Raw genomic sequence first — 23,806 nt, forward strand, 5'->3', positions numbered from 1 at the left:
AGGAGCATGTTCCTGGCAAAATAGGATAATGACCAACTTCCAGTTATCCAAGACTAACAGTCCTAATTGCATTTCTTAACCAAATAATGATTTGGACTTTGCGATGAAATGTCAGTCGAAAATATTTTTCTTGTGGAAATTAAACTAATTGGACTTTCCCTGGGCAACTTATTCTAGGTAGCTAACTACTGTATCAATGCCCTCTTTGTCTGTGTTTTCTTTCTCGCTACAGAAATGCTGTACAAAGCTGATACACTAAGAACTGCCGGCAACATTATTGGCGATGCGCTTCTTGCAGATCGAATGTGACAAGCCCAACCACATGAAACTGTAAGGTGTCTTTTTTTAAAAATAGCATTTAGCCGTCAAATTGTGTTCTATAGCTGTACCAGCCAGTTGAGGCTGAAGTTCTCAAATTGCTCTTTCCAGGTAAGTAACAGGAATATCGTAACTTATTATTACGATGGTTTCGAGAATGTGCAGTCTGCTGTGATGGAGAGAATGAAGCAAATCTTCGCGCGATGTACATTTTGCTGGGGATTTAGTGCCTATTTGCATTGACGCGAGGCCAAAATACACGTGGCCTTGCATTCATGTTGGCCTTCTCGAACTGACAGCAATTATTGGCGATTTTTATTTTGCTGAGCAAATTTTAAGCAGACGTGAAGAAAGTTTTAAGCAATCAATGGATGTCCTCTTCGACGAGGCTGTTGATATATTTTTAACAGGGCGTAGTGAGTATAGCAAGGGTGACGGATGTTTGCTCCAGATTTTCTACAGTGTGCGTGCTATCTTGTACTAGCTGATTTAATATTACATAAGTAATGAGGGAGCATAACGCTTTGTGAAACACTTTAGTTCTCTGCTTTGAATGCTTTTCCATTCCATTCCACGGCGTGTAGTTTGCTCTCCATCCTGGTCCTGCCAAGTTCCTTGAGGGTTTTTGTGACGCTGCCCGTGGCTAACAATCTGCAGCAGTTTTTTTCCCATCAGTTTCTCTCCAAAGCTTTAGCGATTATACTTCGCCAATAGTGAAATATTAATGCGACTGTGACATGTCTGCAAATGTAAATAACCGATTGACTCTGCAAAACCAACAGCCGCCCCACCCCACCACACCTCCCTCAAAAAAAGTACATACACACCAACTTTGCATAATCTGAGTATTGTGCTGTCATAATCAGTTTTAAGATCAGATACTTCTGGGGTACCGGGCGATTACGATATTTAACGCTGATGGCTTTACTGGTAAATAAAAATGCAACATATTCAATTTTGTCCCATCTTCCATTGGAGAGGATTTATTAACAACGCGCCTGCCCTGAGCTACTTAATCGATTTACCCTCAAAGGCACAGGAAAGAACAGTTTAAGAAAGGTTTGTTGAGGGCACCCATCGTTGATCTTTCACGTAACTCAAATTTGTAGAATAATTATTTGAGTAGAACACACATTTTATAAATGGGACCAACCAGTTTCTCCCCACCTGTGATAATCAGTTTTCCATCAATTAGGCTCTCCTTCGGTTTAACATACTCAGAAAATATCACACCATGAAAACCTTCATCAACCTCGAGTTGGACAGTTATCTCTAGAGGTTTGCAGAGTGAATACCTTAAACCTTGCTGATAATGTCCTAGTGATTTCAAAATACATGTTCTTCATCATTGGCATTGTTCAATATTGAGACAAAATATGCATGTCTATGATTTTAAAAAAACATGTTATAATTTGTGTTTCTCCCAGCAAACATTTCCTGCATATAAACTGTAGTAAAGTGGTGTTTAATTAGGAAACAGAGAGACTCCGTAGCAAAGCAGAGTTGAAACTAAATTTGCTCCAGTTCCCTATTATATTTGTAAGGCATCTTTGCAACTTTATTTGATTGGATGTTACAGCAAAATTAAAGGATATTTCTGTCTATCTGTTTTATAACGTATTGTCCCTTCATTTGTCGTATTTCTGTTTTTATTGTTGACATGTGGATAGGTTATTTTCACACTTTCTACTGTCCAGCACATTATAGTTTAAAATGCTGCTGCAGCAATTGATTACTGAAATGCCCATTAGGATGGTCGAGGGTGGCATTGCCCCATTATTAATTGATGGACAACAGTAAAGCCAACAAACTATCTCAACCTCAGGATTATTTCTTGAAAGCAAACTGCCAGCTTCCTGCCCAATATGCTACATTGCATCAAATAACAATAACGTTTGTATTTATGAAAGTATATACCCATTCACCCATTGTGAACACAGCATGTGTTAAATGGTGATTTCAAGAGAAGATATGTTTTATTAAAGTGCCCCAGAATAGTTTATTATAAAATAATAGAAAATGATACACATACTACATACTATAATCTGTGAGCATTTGAAGATACAATTGAACCAAATATTTTAATCTTATCCACTACAGCATTTTTTTAAAATTTGTGTGGGTGAATGTTGTCCAGTATTTGCATGTTCTAATGTTTTGCCTCTGTGATTTGAATACAAAAGCAATTTTAATGATGTTTCAATGTGAGTGTGTTGTTAATTCTACCCCCCCCCCCCCCCACACACACACACATGCACAGATACACAATATTTAAGCTTTAATGTTATTACCTGCAGATTATAGTGGCATTGTGTAATAGATACTTTGTTGAACTATTTGTACTATATGCATAGATTAATCCATATTTCTAAGTATGAAATATGGCATAAATTTTCAGAATAGCCTAAAATATGAAATGTAGCCTTTTTTGCTCTGCAGCTTTTGATGTTCATAATATTTTGGGTTTAATACATACATTTACTTTGGAACAAAATACTTGATAACTCATCATTGGCCTAGTGGAGTGAGATTATTTTTTAAAATCTTGTAGCCAGAGATTCGTTATTAAAATTGCACATGTGTGATTTGGTTGGGTTTTTTAGGGGGAGGGGGGGTAGGTTTGCAATAACAAAAGAATGGCCGGAGGCGATGCTGTGGTGTGCACCGAGGTTAACCGTTTAGACAACTGGTGTATTTTTTAACATGTTAATCTGATGGACACTATTTTGGTTCGGACCCTTTTATCGAGGAACAGAAAGCTTCAATGCATAACCTTCACTAATGCGAAGAGAAATTGATAGTAAGGATTAAAGCACATTTCAGAAATCACTAAACAACCTGAGGCCAAGTAGTAAAATTCATATCTGATCGTTTAAATTTTGACACTCCCGTCTTTGTTCATGTAATAGGCACTGACTGTTCAAAACATGTTGCAGACCTCGCACTGAGCACGGATACAGCGCATCATAATATTGTCCGTTGTTTACTGAAATGCTATTTGTCAGTTACCATAAATTGAAGTGAAATATACTCTTAACATGGTTTGCAGGCTACCCCGCAATGTAGCCCAGAATAATATGGAAGATGGATCATAAATAAGGTGGCAGTTCAGGTGCTATTGAAAACATGAAAGTAAACGAAGAAGAAGAATATAAATTAACCTGGAGAAAATAAATCTGAAACTTTACACAGCGAGTAAGCATTCAGGCGCTTCACATAAACAGGCAAAGTTAACGTTTATGTACCTTTAGTGACCATTAACTACTGATACCCAGAACAAATTAGCTCGCGTGCCGAATATACAGATGCCTTTTTTTTCCTCTTTGAGTTACCAACTCTAACGGTGACCTATGGAAGCATGTGTATTAGTAGTGTTTTATTTTCATGGTGATGTCAAAACTGTTTAGAACGCAGTTACAAGTGATTCGACTACTATCAAAGGCGGATAGTGTCGTACGGAACAGTGTTGTGTAATGATTATATTTATCACAACCCCCATTTCCAATGTAAAAGAATTGATGAAAATCCTCACTTTGTTTCCGTTTTAGCCACCGGTCCCCGGGACCGTTCTTGCACTCATTGCTTTGCGCAAATTGTGTAAAACAAGCAGAATTGGTGCGTGCCACATCGTGTGCTGCAGGACCTGTTGTTAGAATTTATTAAAGACAGATGATTCCCCTGTTTTTTTCAAAAACATACGGAAAAGATTTACAATTCAGTTAATTGCAATGTACTTAGGTCCATCATCACTCCGCAGGTGTAAATATCGCGCGTTTGAATGTGTGACATGTATAACAGCATTCCCCATGAATGTAACAAGTACAGGTATTTACTTCTGGCGAATGCAGTTGTGTTAGTTGTAAAGAGAACACAAAAGGCAAACGTCACATTAGAGCAATGCTTAAGCTTTTAGTACATCATGTTGAAAGGAATTGAAATGTCAACTTAAGTTTCATAATGGCGTATTCTAAATATTCATCCAGGTATAAATATTATATCTAACGCCAATCGTTCGTCATATAGAAAATAATGGGCGTGCAATACTAAACTGGTTGAGATACTCTGAGTAGTAAAAAAAAACCTTGTGCTTTAACTCTCCAGTAGCAGATATGCATATCTCTTGTTGTAATAGAGCCAAAACGCTCTGTGGTACCTCTTTAGCCACCGTAGGTCAAATTGCTCCCCCGAGAAATAGCAGCCCTCTTTCGCTTGATGGCGCTATCTTTGGGTTTCCTGCTTTCTCAACCCAAGATTTACAGGGGACAAGCACGTTTACCTTTCTGTTGCTGCTATTCCTCTGGGGAGGGCGAGGCGGGGGGGGGGGGGGGGGGGGGCTTTTTCATGAACGAAAAGTTGTAGAATATTCAACTATGGAATATTGGAATCACGCCAATCTTTTTTTAAATCAACACGTCAATCGCAGCAGAGAATATATACCAGCCTGCTCATCTAGTCACTGTCTTGCCAGTACTCATTGGACCGAGCTTGCTGTAGCCTTCTGCGGGATTCAGCTTCATGTAAGAGTCCATTTCATGCAAAAAAAAGTTCATCCGAAGTTCAGTTTCTCTGTTGTAGGTTCGCCCTTTGCCAGAGTGACTATAATTTCCATGGAGCTATTTAGTGGCACCGATGATATATGAACGTCAATCAAACTGATTAATACATTTTTCAAAGGTTTTAATTGCAATGTTAAAGATGAAGGCTGGTGTTCCCAATACCTTAAATTATAACATTTTAATGAAACCCTGTATGTTTTTCTAATATAGTATTGAACCCTGTCCGTCGATACTTAACTTTCAAAGGGAGGTTTGGGGAGGGGTGGATTCAGGGTGCCTCCACTGTTTTTAGAGTATTGGTCGATTCTTCAGTCCTGTCATGTTTGGGTTTTTTTGGGAGTAGTTCCCTTTTTTCTGGAGAACAAACAGAACTCACAGACTGACCTCTTCAATGGCATTTTCTCCAGGTTAGCGTCAATCAATTCAAAGGTCATGCGGTTCCGAAGTTGCAGTCGATGCAGTTAGTAAAATCAATTTTATTATGAGACACCTCAGCTTGATCAATCAAAAAAAGGGAAAGAAAAGCTACCTTTGCTCCTTTTGCAACGGCTGCAACACTTCTCTTGTTTCTATAACGCATTTTCTGAATCATTATGCAGCCTGAAATAATCTTTTGATATAAACTCTGCAGTTGTCTCCCCTGCTACTTACAGTGGAGGCGAATCCGCTCTCAGTCTCTTAATTAGAGTGCTTACATGTTAGTCAAAGCAATGCTGGCTTCAAAGTGTGTACGACTGTACATTTATGCTAATCAGCCTCTTAAGCATTTGGTGCTCATAAGGCATTTCTGGCATGAGTTATATTTTATATTTGCACCATCGCATCTAAATTGTCCACGTGTTAATTAGGTTGCCCTCAGACGAGAATGGTTTTGCCTCTCCCGGATATTATCCTGCCACTGAGTTTACTCGACAGCGCTGTATTTTGAACTACCCTCCAAACAACGACGACACCGCTTTAAACTTTGAGCTCAGACACGAATCCTATTATGAACGCTTCAAGTTAAAGACCGGAGCGGTACACACAAACAAAATCCCCGCGACCTTTTGCACGAAGAAGAAATGCCTTAATAAGATCAATATATAGAGAAAGACAAAATCTTAACAAAGCTTCACTGGAAGTCTAACGACCTCTGATATACATTGCAAATTAATTGGAGACTATATGAGAGAAGGTGGGATTCCAGTTAATTAGTCGAAAATGAATAAAATTGAACATTATATGATTTGTCTCCGAGTACCGCTTTGTTAGTGCGGATTTAGAGATCAGCTTTTGTACAGGACAAATTGGATGTGAGTAGCGTGGTGCACTGTTACACTGTCGTTTTGTGTCCTGGCGACAGCTTCAATCCTGGGAAAAGGTAAAGGGATCTGGATGATCACAGCCCTCATTATCTCATGTCTGAGCACATCTTTGGGAACAATTCACAATCAACATGGGCGCCCAGTACTTGGACTCGTTTACTTGTAGCACAAAGTACACGTTATATATGTATTTTTAAAAAAAAACTTTATTGCAGATAACCTCTAAATCTTTTTGAAAAGCCTTCCCAGATGTAAAGCTTCAAAGAAAGGTTTCAGTTATATTTCTGTAGTGGGCTTGTTACATATTTAGGGACTTACTGTCCTTATAAAATGTGAAGTGTTTATCTCCAAGCCGTAATTAGACTCTTTAGTAATGCAATGCTGGCCATTCTTTCACTGTTACAGTAGACAATGAGCGGCTGGAGAAAATGTTCAGAGAAGTTTCAGTTAAGCAACACACGTGACAGGGCTAGTTCCAGTTGCACATCCAGCGCTGAGGTTTTGTGTGTGTGTGTGGGGGGGGGGGGGGGGGGGGGGCGCAGTAGGGACGGAGAAACGTGGGTGGGGGGGGGGGGGGGGGGTCGGTGCCGCAAAAATATACCGGTTCCACCAACGTGCACCACAGTGTTTAAGCTAAGCTGGCAATTAATTCTTGCTGATTGCTCTGTTGATGTTTCATAGAATTTACAGTGCAGAAGGAGGCCATTCGGCCCATCGAGTCTGCACCGGCTCTTGGAAAGAGCACCCTACCCAAGGTCAACACCTCCACCCTATCCCAATAACCCAGTAACCCCACCCAACACTAAGGGCAATTTTGGACACTAAGGGCAATTTATCCTGGCCAATCCACCTAACCTGCACATCTTTGGACTGTGGGAGGAAACCCACGCACACACGGGGAGGATGTGCAGACTCCGCACAGACAGTGACCCAAGCCGGAATCGAACCTGGGACCCTGGAGCTGTGAAGCCACTGTGCTATCCTCAATGCTACAGTGCTGCCCAAATGATGTGCCACTTCGGATTCGGCGTTTGCACGGTCCCATCTTTGTTTTAAAAATTCGTTGGGAAAATGTAATTTTTTTAAATCGCAAACACGCGGTGAATGTAAGTGGAAAACTTACTATAAAGTCCAGTGAAGAGTGAACAGCAATGGTTAACTGACGGAGAATCAGGAGAATTACATAACGTGAATACAATAGGAGCAACACTGTACCTTTTAAATAGACGTCGACCTCGAAGGGGGAACAGTGAACTAGCCAAGCTGGTATTATTTGATAGTTAGCGCCTGTAACAAACCGTACCCATATATTGGATAATCTTAAATGCTAGATATTATGATGGAGGTTAGCAGAACCTAAAGTTCAAATAAGAGTTTTTCTTTAGAGGATTTAATACTTTCGGAGCCAGTGGCCGGGTTCAAACCCAACAATAACAGGAAAGTCTCGAGTAATATAACTAAATCAAATGTAATAAATAAGGACCGAACGTTTTCATTAATTTAGTTCATTTCAGATCAATAAGACTGTACTGTAAATGAAACTTTGAGGAAACGTGCCGGCCTGTTTCATACAAGCCTTTGAGGGATCCTAGCACTTAAAGAATTAACTCCTTCAGTTTGCGGAATGCCAATGTTTGAAAGCGCAAATGCCGATTTCCCGTAGTGAGTTCACTTCTGTGTGTCACCTAATCAAGAGTTATATATAACAAAAAGCGCGTCCAAATATTTGTGATAAATGGCGAGGTGGAAATATTGGGTTTTTTTTATTGTTCGATTATACATAACTGTAGACTAACCTGTTGCTCAATCGGTGCTGGAGACTATAATCGCCGCATTCCGCAGTTTTGCCTCGAACACGCTGGGAATAACTTCATTGTCACGAATCTGCACTTCATCATTAGGAAGCAGGGTGTGTTACATGTGTTAGAAGAAATAATGTTGATTTGCTCCAGGTAATAAATGAGTTTAGCTTCAGGTAAGGACACAGGGTGGAATTGTGAAATGTCAGCGAGATTTACACCTGTCCTATGGCTTAAACTGACAGACCTATTGCCTACAGAGATGACCACTGGTGCCAGTCTGTCTGGGACTCATCGGCCATACTTTGTACCTTTAAATGGATGAGACGATCCAAACAAGCTAATAACATACGTATCTTTTTATCACCAGGAACCACACTGGCGAAGAAAGACAAATATTTATTTTTAAATACGTATCATAATTGCTGTGCTTTCTTGTTCTAGATCTTGATTGCAAAAGGGGTGTAGCTAAACTATTATTGCCAAATAGAGGGAGGTCGCCCTGCCAACATCAATAGTGATCTATGCCCAAGTTACCAGAAAACAAATAACCCTTGCACAATTACCCAAATGTCCCACCCAATGGACATTTCAGTGACAGATAATAACCAGACGCTAAAGGAATCCTGTTCAACCGCAAACCCTTCTTTTCCAACTCATTGCATCTGTTGTGAATGGGGAACACATTGCCGTTTCGCAGGGGCCGTTGCCATCCTATAGCGCTGTTGAAAACATTCATCATATTGGTCAAAGTGGGCCCAGGCCTCTCAGCCACCGTATTCACACACAGGTAGCCTAATGATTCCATTAAGAGACCAACCCGTTCTGGATCAGTGAGCGCATGAGAGGCTAGAGAAACTAATGCCTCCACTGTCACCGTCGTTTAAAGATTTCAGGAAAACACCATCTGACATCCCAACACTGTCCTGCACCAGGCATTCATTACTTGTCTGTCCCCTAGCCAGAGTAGCTTAATCCCATAAAGCGCCCTATAATTTATCTGACTACACTTCTTGAAACATTTTCTCCAAATATTTACCAACCGACTCTCACCTGCTTCAATGTGCTCTTCCGAAATTGTGACCTTAATGTTTTTTTTAAAACTCGACGACAATTTTCATGTAACAATCTAGCATGTTGTAACAAGCATTCTACATCATCAGGATCTGCACCAATCGTCAGCCAATTGCTTCAAGTATTTTCAGCTTTATCGAATCTCGTTTGAAAATACTTCCTTGAAGCCTTACATTCATATCAAAATAACTTATTTCACACTCCCACTAACAAGACTCAACACAATCCTATTTGGAGGATTGCTGTGTTAAAACCTTCATACGTAAATGATTTAGAAATGTTAGTTCGGGTGTTTTTCTTACCTTCCTGACAAAATGAATACATTTACCTGTTTGTTGATCACTACATCATGGCTATCCTAGAGTTAGTTCATTGCTAGGACATAGTTTGCTTTTGTTAAAGTCAGGGTAGTTGATGCAGAATAATCAGTAGGCTCTGGGCTCATTGTAGGACAGTAAACAAGATACTGTATTAATCAGCCTTCAGGGATTGATCAGTAAAGCAGAAATGGTACTTTGGCAATGACGATTGATTCGGTTTTAATATATTAATAGTCAAATTATTCATTAATTTGTAAAACTTAGGCCGCTCGTCATTTGATGATAATGAATTCGACTCGGAAGAAAACGTGCAATGAAAAAGCACCACCCAACAATCGGGAAAAGAGAGCCACATGCAGCAAGTTTGTTTAGAATGAGTGGCGTTTGTAAATCGAAACTCTTCCGAGACCTCTGCCTGTGGTGTGAGGGAAAGAGAAAGAAAGAGATTATTCAAGCAAACAGAGCCACTAGGCCGATATCATTTAGTGATTTATATCTACAAAATCTCACATCTTCATAATAAAGTATTTTAGAACTTATTCCTCCACCACAAGGGACAGGATATGCTGTCATTTGCAACTCACTGCCATTTGGATCAGGAAATTCCACTATTATTTTCAATTTCTGACTCCTTAATAGAATAAAACTTGAATGGTTGTCATTTGCATGAATCATAGTCACTTTACGTGAGAGAAGAATCAGCAATATTTTCAGCACATTGCATATCGATGTAATAGTAATTAACAACCTTGCCATGGGCCTAAAATACGTTTTTAATCTAGGAACCCTGTAAATGTAAAATAAAGAATAATGTTTGGATCAATCTTAATTTCCATAACGTCCAAGGACTAAGATTAGCTCTGTCTTAAATGTTTGCTCAGTAGGCACTTCATTTTCGGGGCATGTCAAAGTGCAGTATTTTCAAATCTTTACATTGTCGACATTTAAATGTGCGCAATAATGGGTGATATGTTAAAAATGGGAATGGGCAAACATTAAAAATAATGACATATCACTGACTTCTCTAAACTGTTAGTAATCCAAAGAAACCCGCCAGATAGCCTCCCAAAAAATGCAGCTCTGGAATGAAAACGTTCAGACTTACTTTTCAGCTGCAACAGTAAGTTATTATTGTTTTCACTCCGGCACCACTTTAACTGCTCGCCATTAATTTCTAGATTTCAACCATTTCCAGCTTTTGAAATCTTTTTTAAAGCAAGTTAAAAGAGCTTTAACAGGGGCCGCTGTTGCTGTGAACTCCCGATGGAGGTCCCTTCCCCTGGCAATATAATGGATTTAATTACACCGCTCTCGCAATCAAGATCTGTAACACAGAAAATGAGGGGAATGTCAAACCTCATGAATGTGATCACATTCGTGGCAATCTCCAAAAAAAATGCATTACTAATCTCCTTCTTTGTTCCCTTACAACACGAATGATGTCAGTGCCCAGCTGTTTCAGTCTGTTTATCTTGTTGTATTTTGCGCCCCCAGAACAATTACAAATCTTTCAAATGCATATTTACCTGTAGTTTTTAATGCTATGAAGATTATACCTAACATAACTCGTTCAGCTATCTATTTATCTATCATCCACCTGTAGAAAAATCTTGCCGTATTCATTACATAGGTTCATACAGTTAGTCCAAGACTTTGTCGAAGTTGATTGAAAGTCTTCAGTCAGGCTAAACCTGGGACAGCTGACAGCACTCTCAATTGCATGGAGACATATTCAATGAATTGTAAAGTTTCTGAATTTGCACAGCAATCAGAAAATGATTAACTGCTTGGAATGATTTGGAATACCTTATTCCTATCAGGAAAATAGACCTCACTTTACGGTGTTGCTGCTTGAAGCAGGTGTAATGCTGGTTACCGAAGGAATATGTATATCTGGTGCACCTCTTTATACTAAATCATAAGGCGTATTAGCCTGGTACAGTTTCTCAGGCAGCGGAACAAACGTGAGAGTGAAACAAATGTTCGGAGAGCTGTGGTAAAATACGATTGATGTGTTTTGTATAAGATCAAATGCTGTCTGTTTGGTCAATTCTTTGGTCAACGTCCTAAAAACAACGTTGGGACACGGCATGCGTTCAATCGGCCCAAATATTAATTGCATGGTCGCCGAAGTTATTTCGAGGAGGGGGCAGGGTGCTTATATATTAAAATAAACGGCGGAGTGATTTCGCATAGTCGTGGCTTTGGTTGGCTCTAACGTCTTTCAATATTTAAGAAGCATGTTAACTTTTGAAGAAGCTGCAATTTAAAGAAAGAAAGAATGCCATATCTCTTTAACAGAGGACAGGCACTTGTTCCAAAGATAAGAGACTCTCGGCGTGTTAGTGGTCGCACGCCCCACATTGCTCCACTGGATACAGTCACCTTTGTTCGGGATAGTGTGTGGGAGGGTTCAGTGAGGACGTGAGTGGCCGCAGTTCGGAACACGATAAGGCAATTCCAAAGACAGAACAAATTCAAAGTACAGGCATTTAATCAAAAACTTATTAACTGGCACAATGATTCTAGTGCCTTCTAGGAAAATCAAAGCTCGGGAACACACACTGTTCCCTCCCTCCCCCCCCCCCCCCCCCGTTCATAAATAACTTAGATGTGTAAAGTGCACAACAGATGAATAAATCCTACACGTTATTGTGAGTGGACATTGTTGTAGCGAAGCTTTGATGTTTTATGTTAGTGGGGAGTAAACATTTTCAATTTTTTTTGTTGTAATATTGCATCTGTGCAAGTCTGGGTCCGTGTTCTTGCTGTGAAAGATCAGACGTCCTCCAGTTCCCACCAACATGGTTTGGAAATCTTGTAGGAAGTTGGAGGGAAGCCAGCAAGGAAACGCTAGTTTCACATTTTCATCAATAATTTACGTTCCCTTTATTTTTCGGGATTTAAAAAAAAATTAAAGCTCGCCACTTTGGAACGAGGTTAAATACGACATTCAAAGCAAATTACAGCGGATGCTGGAATCTGAAGCAAAACCAAAAAATACTAGATAATCTCAGCTGGTCTGACAGCATCTGTGGAGAGATGAGGGAGCTAACGGTGACGCCTCTTTGTCAAAGCTGTGACATTTGCCACACAGAGTCAGATGCTAATCTTGAACTGGGCGCCATCCCAGAAGATTCAAGGGGAAATATTCATACCATGTGCACTGTGTGCAGGTAACACACAGTGAACTCAAGGTAAAAGCATAATGCCGTTGTACTGAGAACTGGGGCCACATTTTCCACGTTCATTTCCGCAAAGTGTCCAAGCAGGATGCAAGTTAAACTGGGAAAATTATAAAAAGGAAACAATCCCTTCACCGATGGGGGAAATACACAAGGGAGTAACTTACATGCGAGAAATGCAAGGAAACAAAGAGGGTACAGAAGTGCTTTACTGAACGCCAATGTCGCTGATTGAAAACACGCAGGGTAATGACTTTGGCAAGCCCAAGCATACCTCTGACCACCAGAGAGGAAGACCAGCAAATTTGTTTGTGGATTTTGGCTGGTAGTGAAGCAGCTAATAAATTCATGTCACCTTGTCAAAATTTAAAAGCCCGCCACCCTCTCCCCCCACCCAATAATGAGTCCACTACAACTTGGGGAATACATAAGGGAGGCCCAGGGACCATGAAACGGTAGGTCTGTTTATTTTGAGCGACATCATCAGAAACGTTGTTTCCCATTGTAACCAGCATTCATCCAGCCGATTCTCTCTCTCCCGCACCCCCAACCCAACACGTAACATCATGCTCTTAAATGATTCCACAACACATGGCGTACACTTGGAGCCAGCCGCTCTCTGTGCCACTCGAAGGGACAACTGGCAGCGAACTCTCAGCGCAACTCGCAGTTGGCTCTGGGGACCTGTCAGTATCCCCTTTCTAGCCGTGCGTAGTTCAAAGACTTCCACTTTCTGGCCGAATGCCCTAAAGGCATGGCCGAATCCGGGACTCGTTCACTGACCAACTGATGAAAAGAAATGAGGGATTTGACTCAGATCAGGTGGACTGCACATTGATTTACTTGCTTGGCGTTATCGATTTCGTGGAAACCTCTATTTAAGTCAAAATAAGTAATACTGTGCCTTTAACTAGTGGCCGGCTCGAGACTGTCAATTATGGTCAAGTACTTCAGTGTGGCATGAAGGAACCTGACTGAACTCTGGGCAGGAAGCTGCCGTATCCACGTGATGACGATGTGTCCTGCTCCATAAGTTAAAATAACCTCCTGAAACTGCATGCATCTCTGTGATATCTCAACACACTTCGTTCAGAAAATCAGCTGTTCAAGCTGCCATGTAGATATCTGCTCACCATTCAGATCATTGCTGAACCGTGCACAGACTTAATGATTACAGAGGCGAGAACATAGGTTAGCTGACCTTCATCACCCTCCCGTCAACCCCCCCACCCGCCCACTTCTCTCATGAGACAGAGCTAGAGGCAGACAAGGAGACAGGGGAAACAGACACAGGGATAAACAGAGACACAGAGGGAGAAGTAGAGAAGTTGTCTGCACAGCAGTTGCAAACAGAAATTCCTGGCTCCAAAAATGCTCCCCATCCCCCTCCCCTCCCACCTCCATCCATCCATCCTCCCCTTCCCACTCAGTTATTAGCCAGCAAATTGGCTCCAGTGCCCAGTCCGTGTGATTCCTCCATGGACTTCCTGTGTCGAATATTGCCGGCATTTCCACATCATGACTAATATTGGGGAAGGCGACCAGAACGACATCAGATTCCATGCTGCTTATACAGCCAAATCGAGGAAGATTTACCCCCCCCCCCCCCCCCCCCCCCCCCCTCACCTCATCACATTCTGGAATGATGCAAGCTGGAGGAACGTACATCTACCAACACTTGCATACATTTCAACCACATCACATTCTTTTTGTGGCCAGCAGTAAGATGCAGTCAGTCAGTGCTGTAATTTAAGAACGGAGGGTTTGGGGATTAGGATTCTCATGAAACGCGGTTGAAAGATGGGAACGTGCTTGCCGTGGGGTTTTCTTTTGCACTTGGGGATTTGTCTTTGGCATCCGCTGTCATCTCACTCGAGCATTCCCCGGGTGCTCACTGCAGGTCGTGGTGACGTTAGATCATGAACAACTTGGCCAGTTGTCGATTACCTTGTCAGGCTGCCGAACCCGATTATGATAAGTTCATAACCGCTCCTGCAAATTGATCCCCGGATCGCAAATTTATGATTTGTTTTTCTAACTGGTGGTGCCGCATAGTAAAAAAAACCTCTCTGAGCGAATATCAATCACGCTCCAGTCATCAGGGAGGGGAATAAGATAGCAGAGAGAGGTGACCAACCATGCAATCAGATGCCACGATTACATTGATTAATTGGCTTCCATCTAGCTTTTCAAGGGGCGAACTCTTGCAAAGTTGCATACCATTCGCTGATCAATAAGACCGCATCTTTTTCACAGACATGTACATTAGTGTGCAAGCCAATTCTGCACAATATCCTTTGTACAATTTTAGCCCCCCTAGTCGTTTCTGACTGTGTCTCTGATATATTCTTTGCTGCGAACGTCGTTTCTGTTAACCATCAAAGACACGCATGCCTTTTCCCAATTTGCATTGACAACCCGGTTATAAATCGCTAGCGCATCCCTCGCTCTTTAATGTTTAAATAGGATAGACGCCGACCAAAAATCAGGCTCCCAGAAAGTTGGCTGCAGCGCGCGCCAAATGCATCGCTCAGTTCCTGTTAAACCTGCCCCTGCCCTCAAGCAGACCATCAGTTAGGGTAACACTGGGGCAGGAGGGAAAACGTGGACTGGGGAGGCGGGGGGGGGGGGGGGGGGGGCAGTCACACCAGTGATCATCCGCGCCAGGGAAGTGAAACAGGGGTCACACATTCTCAAGCGGAATGAATTGCAGCCGACAACGCCAAGCGCTAGGAGTTTCCTGGTCACGCCATACCTTCCCCAGCCCTTCCTCACCTTTCACTCCCCCGCCCCCCGCCACCCCAACCGTGTCCAATTTGGCGACATGACTGATGGCATGATTCCGTGAAAGACGCCGCCTTCTGTCAGGCTAACGAGACCAAAGTTCCAGTTGTTTCCAAACCCCGGGCGGACTTCAGGCCACCGCGGGAAGGGTGGAGGAGCCTCGCCATCAATGGCAGAAATTAATCTGTGTCAGGGCACACTGCTCTGGTGTCTTAGCTCTTTACCCCGCTGGCGCCTCCGTGACAGGCAGAGCTGCAAACGTGCCCTCAGATGGCAGCTACCAGTTGGGCACATTTTGCACACTTTGTAAACTTCCACAAGCCACTGAACTTGACCACCAGAAATTTCAATCATTACAACCGTCGTTAAGTAAAAAAAAGAATAACACGTCAAAACCGCCCCTCCTGCGGGAATGGAGGGCTTTAAATCATGTTAGGGCTTGCTGTAGAATTGAACCATTTCAATCGGATGCAGGCCAGGGTCGTTTCCCATCCCTGGACACAAATGATCAGTTTCTGGATATCTGAGGACAGCAGTTACCTTGCCAGCTCTCTCTCTCTCTCTCTCAGTAAAGATTCCTTGCTGCCGGGTTTCGAGTTTAATGCGGTAATCTTGCCAAGGCCATGAACGGAAAACAAGAGCAGAACAGGGTCCAGTGAGGAATGTTGGGCGTGGGGGAAGAGCAAGGAATCTATGTGCCCTGGTGTGCAGTGACATCCGAAATGGGTTGATCGAGAATTTCTCCATTGGTAATCTGCAGCGAAATTGTAAATGCTGTTATTTTAATATTTGATATTTGAAAATCATATTACCACTTCGTTTAAAGAGATACCTTATAGAGGAAGCTTTCCCGAAAAATAAAGTTCCCTCTGAGGCTGCACACGGCAGCCAAGTAAATGAACAGGGGTGTTCTACAGAGGAAAGTTGATTGATTTAGTGAAGGGTGGTTTAAACATACACACATTGAGGATATGTATCTGTGATCTGGAGTAAAGCTGTTACAATAGTCACCCACTCCTCTCCGCACAAACAGGCAACAACACATCACCGGACTATATTCCAGGTATGGGGTGGTCAAAAGTTCACCTATCTCCCCCCACCCCCTCCTCTCCTCCAAACCCCCCGGAGTTGCACTGTGGCCAGAGATGATTCTTTTTTATCGACGGTTGTATTTGGACTGCTGGGGTTAATAGGGTTTAGAAGTTTACTCATGTGTACAAGTTTGGAAGAGGTTCATTGTCTCGCCCGGAGAATGGGCGTGGAAAGTTTTGTCATTCGAGGGTTGTGGTATCAGAAAGCCAACATTTTTGTGGGGTGCGTTGCAAAGAATTTCAGCGGATCTCGCCGCTCGTCTCAGAGAGACGCACAAGTCACGCTCAGGTGACCTGCAAACTCGTATTCGTGTTCCAATGGTTGAACATGAAAGTTGGCTGTCCTGGTCAGTCAGGGTTGCTTTGCGGTCGATCTGGCCATGACCACAATGGCAAAGTAAACGCTTGGAAATTGTTTTGAGTATGATCCAGCTTCAGGCTGCGGTCAGCGAGTTTGTCATCTTCTCTACGTCTTCATATGCTCCCCATTTTCTATGTATCATTGGCTGAACCGACAACCGAGAAAGACTTCTGATGCCGCAAGACTGTGCTCCGACGGAATATCTTTAATTAATGCACCTTAACATACATAAAATTCATCAAAGGCTTGCTCAAAATGCACTTACGAACTCTCCCTGTAATCTCAGTGCATACCAAAATATAGTACACTTTCTGAGACAGAAATAATTGAATCACAATTTGTTCACCGCGTGGATTGCAAATCTTCTCCCAGAAACGTTTTGTAAAACCAACCAAATTTTAATATTTAAATGGCAGACCGCTTATTTACTTAACTGCAACAACAGCTATGCCTAAAGATTTATATACAGGTTGACCCTTTGCTCACTTGCGTCAGGTAACTGACATGAGCTGAAATGACCTATACGCGATGTCCCCTACAATGAAACTACGCAAAATGACATGATGTGGCTGGGTTGACCGAAGAAGTACTCTATCAAATTCTACATAGTGTAATACGAGCGAATTACGAATAGGAACTATTTAGTCTTGTATCTACATTTAAAACTGGTAGAAGACTATAAACGTTGTCTGCTAAATGGTCCAAAAAAGATAGCGAAGTGGATGAATTTGGAAAAATGTGCGTATATTTTTCTTTATAAACAGCTCTAGAATGAAATAACTAAAAGCAATTACTTAATCTTTTAACCAGATGGACATGTATTTATCCTGGTATTTTGTCAAATCAAAACATTAAAGTGGGTCCCGTTAGCGTAAAACGGAATTATAAATTCTGCATCTGAATTTCTATATTGGAGATTATACCGAATATATTTATTTATACAATCTGCCAGGCCTATCTTTACTTCTAATCATTGAAATCCCACACAGCGACATTATCAGGGAAGGCAAGTCTCTCCATTATATATACTGGCACAGGCCTCTTAATGTCCCTCATCATAAATGATTGATTAATTAGGTTGTATGATTTTTTTTCGTTATTCAACCAGTTTCACAATATATTTACACTGTCCATTAACAAATCCATAAATCCAAAACGCGGGTTCAAAGATTGTTTCGTGCATTCTAAATATAAAACAAGTTAAAACTAACCAAGGCCGTGAAGATTACAAGATCAATTGAAGAAATTGAATATCTGCTGGCATTATTATCTGGTTTACCAAAGTGCTCGATTAGAGGAAATAAAATAACTGATTCTTACACTCTTCCCATCAAAGACACTGTCTTGCATTTTTCATTTACAAGGCAAAGGACTGCGCTCACTCACTCACATCCTCTGCTTTTCAATTCTAAACTTATTGGTCAGGTAAAGGAACAATAAACGGTATTGATTGTTCATCTGCTCTCTTTATTTCTGTCTGCAGATTAGTTATATTTGCAATCTTTCCAATGTCCTATTATTTCCTACCATTTTTCTGGCCCTCTTACATTTTTTAATATTATGCTTTCCCTAATTTCTTTTGTCATTACCAACACCCTCTCATACCCATTGGATTCCATAGTTTGGAATCGAATATTGTGACAAATACAGAAAATACTAGACAATCTCAGCATGTCTGGCAGCATCTCTGGAGAGAGAAGGGCTCAAATGTTTCAAGTCTGGGTGCCTCTTTCTCATCAGCTTTGTCAAAGGGTCACCCAGACTCAAAACGTTGGCTCCCTTCTCTCTCCACAGATGCTGCCAGACCTTCTGAGAGTGTTCAGAATTTGTTGTTTTTGTTTCAGATTCCAGCATCCGCAGTAATATTTTTAATATCATAAACCGTTGAGGGTTGCGCCTGTAGTTTAGGACAGTCTGCATCTCTGCCCTTCACAGTCAATATCTAGTAGCAGCATCTTACAGTCACAATACAATAATTCCGCAACATTCCCTGCACTGTAATAGGGTACGTCCTTCTGAGACACTCAATTGGGACATCCCAAGACACTGGATTCACAGCTATGGTCATTTTGTGATGCCAATATGTCAGTGGTAGTGAGGCAAAGTGACACCATAGAAGATAGGAGTGGGAAAAGAATGTCACTAGTTTATACAATTGGGAATAAAGAATAAACAAAAGCTCTAATGCTGGAGGACAAAATAACCAACTTCACAATCATATAATAGCAAAATACTGCGAATGCTGCATTCTGAAAGAAAAATGCTGGAAAAACTCAACATGTCTGGCAGCATCTGTAGGGAGAGAAAACAGAGTTGATGTTTAAAGTCCGTTTGACTCTTCATAGAATCATGGAGACCCCCATAGTGCAGAAGGAGCCCATTGTCCCATGGATCCTCACTGACTCTCCAGAAGTTCACCCTATATAAGCCCAGTCTTCCACCCTATCCCCATGACCTCACCTAACCTACACATCTTTAGACACTACGGGACAATTTAGCATGACCAATCCACCTAACCAACACATCTTTAGACACTACAGGACAATTTAACATGACCAACCCACCTAACCAACACATCTTTAGACACTACAGGACAATTTAGCATGACCAATCCACCTAACCAACACGTCTTTAGACACTACAAAGGAATTTGGCATGGCCAATCTACCTAACCTACACATGTTTGAATACTAAGGGACAATTTAGCATGGTTAATCCACCTAACCTACACAGCTTTGGACTGAGGAAGGAAACCGGAGCACTGAGAGGAAACCCACGCAGTCACCTAAGGCCAGAATCCAACCCGCTTCTCTGGCGCTGTGAGGCAACAGTGCTAATCACTGTGCCGCCGTGCCGCCCTTCCTCAGAACCAACTTCACAATTTTGATTTCAGATACTTGTTTTGCACATTTATATTACAATAGGTCTGATGTTTTTCAACAGGCCGTTATCTTATTATCATGTGTTAGAATTCGCGGAATTTTCAGTATACGATGTATTTCGACAACTTTGCCACCAACAGTTGATCCACCTGTCAATGCCCCGCATGTCCCATAGAAAATAAGATTAGGCATTTGCTTCAAAGTTAGCAGCAGGTCGACTTCCCATCCCTCTGGTGCACATGCGCGGTGTACTTGGTTTGGGTGGTCAAGTGTGTGAGTCTGAGTATGTCAAACAGTTCCGGACAGTGTGGCGGGAATGGTTAACACTGGCCAAACAAGGCATTATCTGTACCAATTGAGATGGTACAGCACAACAACAAAAATACAAGCAGCTTTGAAGTAATGCAACTGTTATTAAATTCATTTGGCTTCTATTGTGCGTGTATGTATCCACCGACAATCAAAACGTTGCCAAATAAAATTAAAATCGTTTTCTGAACTGAGAAAGGCAGCAACATCAGTAAAATCGTATTCAAGAACAAACTCCTAACAACACAATTTCGAAATCATGTATTCGAAGTTAAATGTTGTATCCGTGCCAACGTATTAAATTGTCTTTGAGAGAACACGGCGTTCACACCCTGTGCAATGATTGTAGGGTTGGGAAAGAATGATGTGGTGGATTTAGTGCAGAACAAGGAAGTTTTTCTGCTCTTCTTAAAACAGTACCGCCCGGAAGCTGTATGGCACCCCTGACAAGCGATTTAACGTGTAGAACAAAAAATCATATCGCACAGGTAAGTAGACACTAAATCGAAGCAAGTGGGTGACAACAAATAGAAACATATGCCAAATCCCACGAGTTGGATTTTATACAGGTCGGTCACAGTTTGAAATGTCCTGGTTGCAACCCCATCATAACATTTCCGAGTTACTTGTGTGATTCACTTAAAAGTGAACGCTTCATTATTAGATTGTAAAGACATTATTCTTCTAAAGCTATTACCTAATGGTGCCTTTATAACCTGTAAATCCAGTTATTGACTCGCGATAGTCACTTATGTGATTTGATATTGTACCGTTTTCATTTGTTACTGGATGCTGAAAGTTGTTTGCACTTTGATAGATTCCGTAGTGATGCAGATTTTGTTTTCCACAGTATTACTGCCCGTACCTGAAACATCAAAGCGACTGATTTATTCGTGGAAGCCACTAATTATTGCAACCTTGGTGCTGAAATAGAGCGTTGTTATTCGCTCTGCGCCTTTTATTAGATTTGAATAATTGTTGGTGATTGAAGCAGATGATCGACCAGTAGAGCAACCTGTGGGGATGTTCAGCTCATGCTGGTGTCGGGGCTGTTGACATAACTGGAGAAAAGACATCCCTTGCCCTCTCATGGTATCAGACCTTGCTGCAATAATAACAGCCTGTCGATGCACAATCGGTGCTTTGCAAATATTCATTTTGTCATTGGCATGATTTAGTCAACTGGATTGTTGTCCGTGTTCACATGACAGGTCGTGGCGGTCTCCGGTAGAACTTTATCAGCAATATGTTTCCTTGGTTCTTTAAAATAATCTGCCACAACCTCCCTGGTTACTGATTATTGAATAGAAAGGCATCGCTTCCAATTGGTTGGACAAATCGATTCGTTTTGGTCGAGCGGGCAGTTTGATTGTATTCGATACTAATCTTCATAACAAATGGCATTTCTGTTCACCGATATATACATTTTTGTAAATCGGTCAAAGAATATTCTTCAATCTAGAAATAGTTCCCTGGCGTTTCGGTTCCTTCCTGGGCAGGCATTTATTTCCTCGGGGATAATGTTAGGTATTGTTCCACCAGACTCCATAAATTTACACGCCAGATTGCAGCCTTTGATCGCAAGCATATCTGTACCCGGCCCTGACAGTTAAAAAATGCAGACCTGCTTGGACCTCATTTAACTGACATCAGTTTACTCTCAATAAGGTCATTCAAACTGAAAAATCCACCTTTGTTCGGGGCTAGAGGTGGGCGCAAGGTCGCATCGAAGGTAATGTGTCCGAACTCAGGCATTCATTGAGCAAGATAGTCATCAAAAGCTTCCTTATCTTTAATCGACACGCGGTCGCTGACAGTTAACGTGTGTGTGGCTGCCCTAAAATAATATTGTGTGCATTTTGTTCTGGGATTGTGTCATTGTGTTAAAACGATTAATCTCCTGAGCTGGCGTGGGGAATAGTTCTTCAAATCGAACGTTATAAGGCACCGGGATGAACAATGGAAATTGAAGTTCTGTTAAAGTGAGGGAAGGCAACATGGCTTTAAGCACCACCAGCTATATCATTAATATAGTTCATAATACACCAATTACTCTTAGTGATACCATTCGTGGTTTGGCTGCCCCCTGTCTCTGTATATTCCTCCAGCTCTACAAACCACTGCCCCAAATCTCATTCCTGTGTTCTACCCTTCAGCCACCTGGATCCCACCCCTTCTTTAAATCCCACTTTTCCTTTCCTTCGCTCCCTTTAAGACCTTCCTAAACTCCTCCCCGTTGTCTCTGCTGCCGAATATACCGCCTGCATCCGCGTTCATTGACCCTGGGTTCACTTTTCTTTTGATTGGGTCCCTGACGACGGCCTCGGGATCTTCTCCACCGAAAAGGCTCGCTAGAAATGCAAGCTGTTGTTGTTGCCTTTTCACAAATGAACGAAGGGTATCGGTAACTATAAGAACATATACTCATGGGCACACATCCCTTCATAACCGCCACATTAGACTGCGAGCCGAATGTAAATATCATGTAGATATTACATCAAATGTGCTTTTGTTAAAGTTTACTGCCACGAATAAGCACTCTTAGTGACTGCATTTGTAAACATATCTCTGATCTGTTAGCAAAACCCTGAGCAATTTGTTTATTATTTTAATTGCATTGACTTTTTTTACAGCGCTTGAAACGCAAATAGTGAGGGCATTTTCCTAAAACAAATTTTCTATCGACTATCCAGTCTACCTGGTGTTATGCGGGGTGCTCGCCAACAACCTCAGGTTACGCAGGTTACGCAAGTCAGTTTCAGGTGACACCATTGCAAATGGATAAATGCCGCAAGCCACACCACTTCTCTTTCCCAACCTATTCTCACTGTGGTGTATTTATGAATATAACACCCAAGTCCAACCTAGCTCCGAATCACGTCCAAAATGTTACCTTCTCGTCAACCTATCTAATGTGTACCGATCAAAAACCTCCTCCTCCGGAGTCACTGACAAGCAAACCAACTTCCCCAGTCATATTTCCCGAAGTAACACCTCTCCAGAACAGCATAAAGTTGACCGAACCTGTATCACCACGTCTGTAGGTACGTGTCACTTCAAGCCTTTATTGTAAACTCATAACCTGTTCCACCTCTTTGCTTGAACGCATTTATACCTCGTTACTTAACTCAACTAACGTCTTCCAACTGCCAACCTGAATCGAGGAGTTTTCAAAATGAGCCCGGAATGGATCACAGCTCCATTGCCTAGGGGAACTGTGTTGAATCTGGAAAAGGATCAAGAATATTCACACCCTGGAGCTTCCTGAGGCTGTAAAGTCAACCTGGCACCATCGCTTTTAGATGCTTAACCACCAAGTACATACCTGCTGGGTATAGGTCGATATTCATATTACACATGTACAGAAATCTTTCACTTCTTTGCTTGAATTCCGAATGCAACTATGTTTGCATCTAATTTAATCTAATTTAATGTGTACGGTAATCCAATTTAATATATAATTGAATGCATGCGTATGAATGATAATCTTTCAGTTTGCCAGCTCGCAAAGGAGCCATGAATTAATGTCGTATGCGGTCACACGTCAGTGTAGGAACTCGTTAAACACCTCCCAATTGCTGAAATGCAGGTATAATCGTAACGGCCCCTCACTCATGATGTTACTATTGCAAACTGCATGATTTCACTCCAGAATGTGCAGTCGGCGCGTAACCTGTGGCACTCACACCTGTATCATTGACGAGAGGTGGCCACTGCCAATTGGCCCCTCCTGTCCGCACTGCAACAAACCATCAACCTTCTTTCACCCAATGTTAGGAAAGTAATTGCTATTTCCATGAGCGATGATAACAATGCACACAAT

General features: G+C 41.8%; 1 long non-coding RNA gene across 1 annotated transcript in view; it reads left to right on the plus strand.

The window, feature by feature from the left end:
- The window catches only part of LOC119962793, an 83,856-nt gene that overhangs the window by 2,635 nt on the left and 57,415 nt on the right, over positions 1-23,806 (plus strand). Inside the window, exon 2 of the long non-coding RNA XR_005459966.1 lies at positions 233-429. This is a non-coding gene — a long non-coding RNA (uncharacterized LOC119962793). The remainder of the gene's footprint in view (positions 1-232; positions 430-23,806) is intronic.

The sequence above is a fragment of the Scyliorhinus canicula genome, chromosome 1, assembly GCF_902713615.1.
Source record: "Scyliorhinus canicula chromosome 1, sScyCan1.1, whole genome shotgun sequence".
In the NCBI taxonomy this organism is placed as follows: domain Eukaryota; kingdom Metazoa; phylum Chordata; class Chondrichthyes; order Carcharhiniformes; family Scyliorhinidae; genus Scyliorhinus; species Scyliorhinus canicula.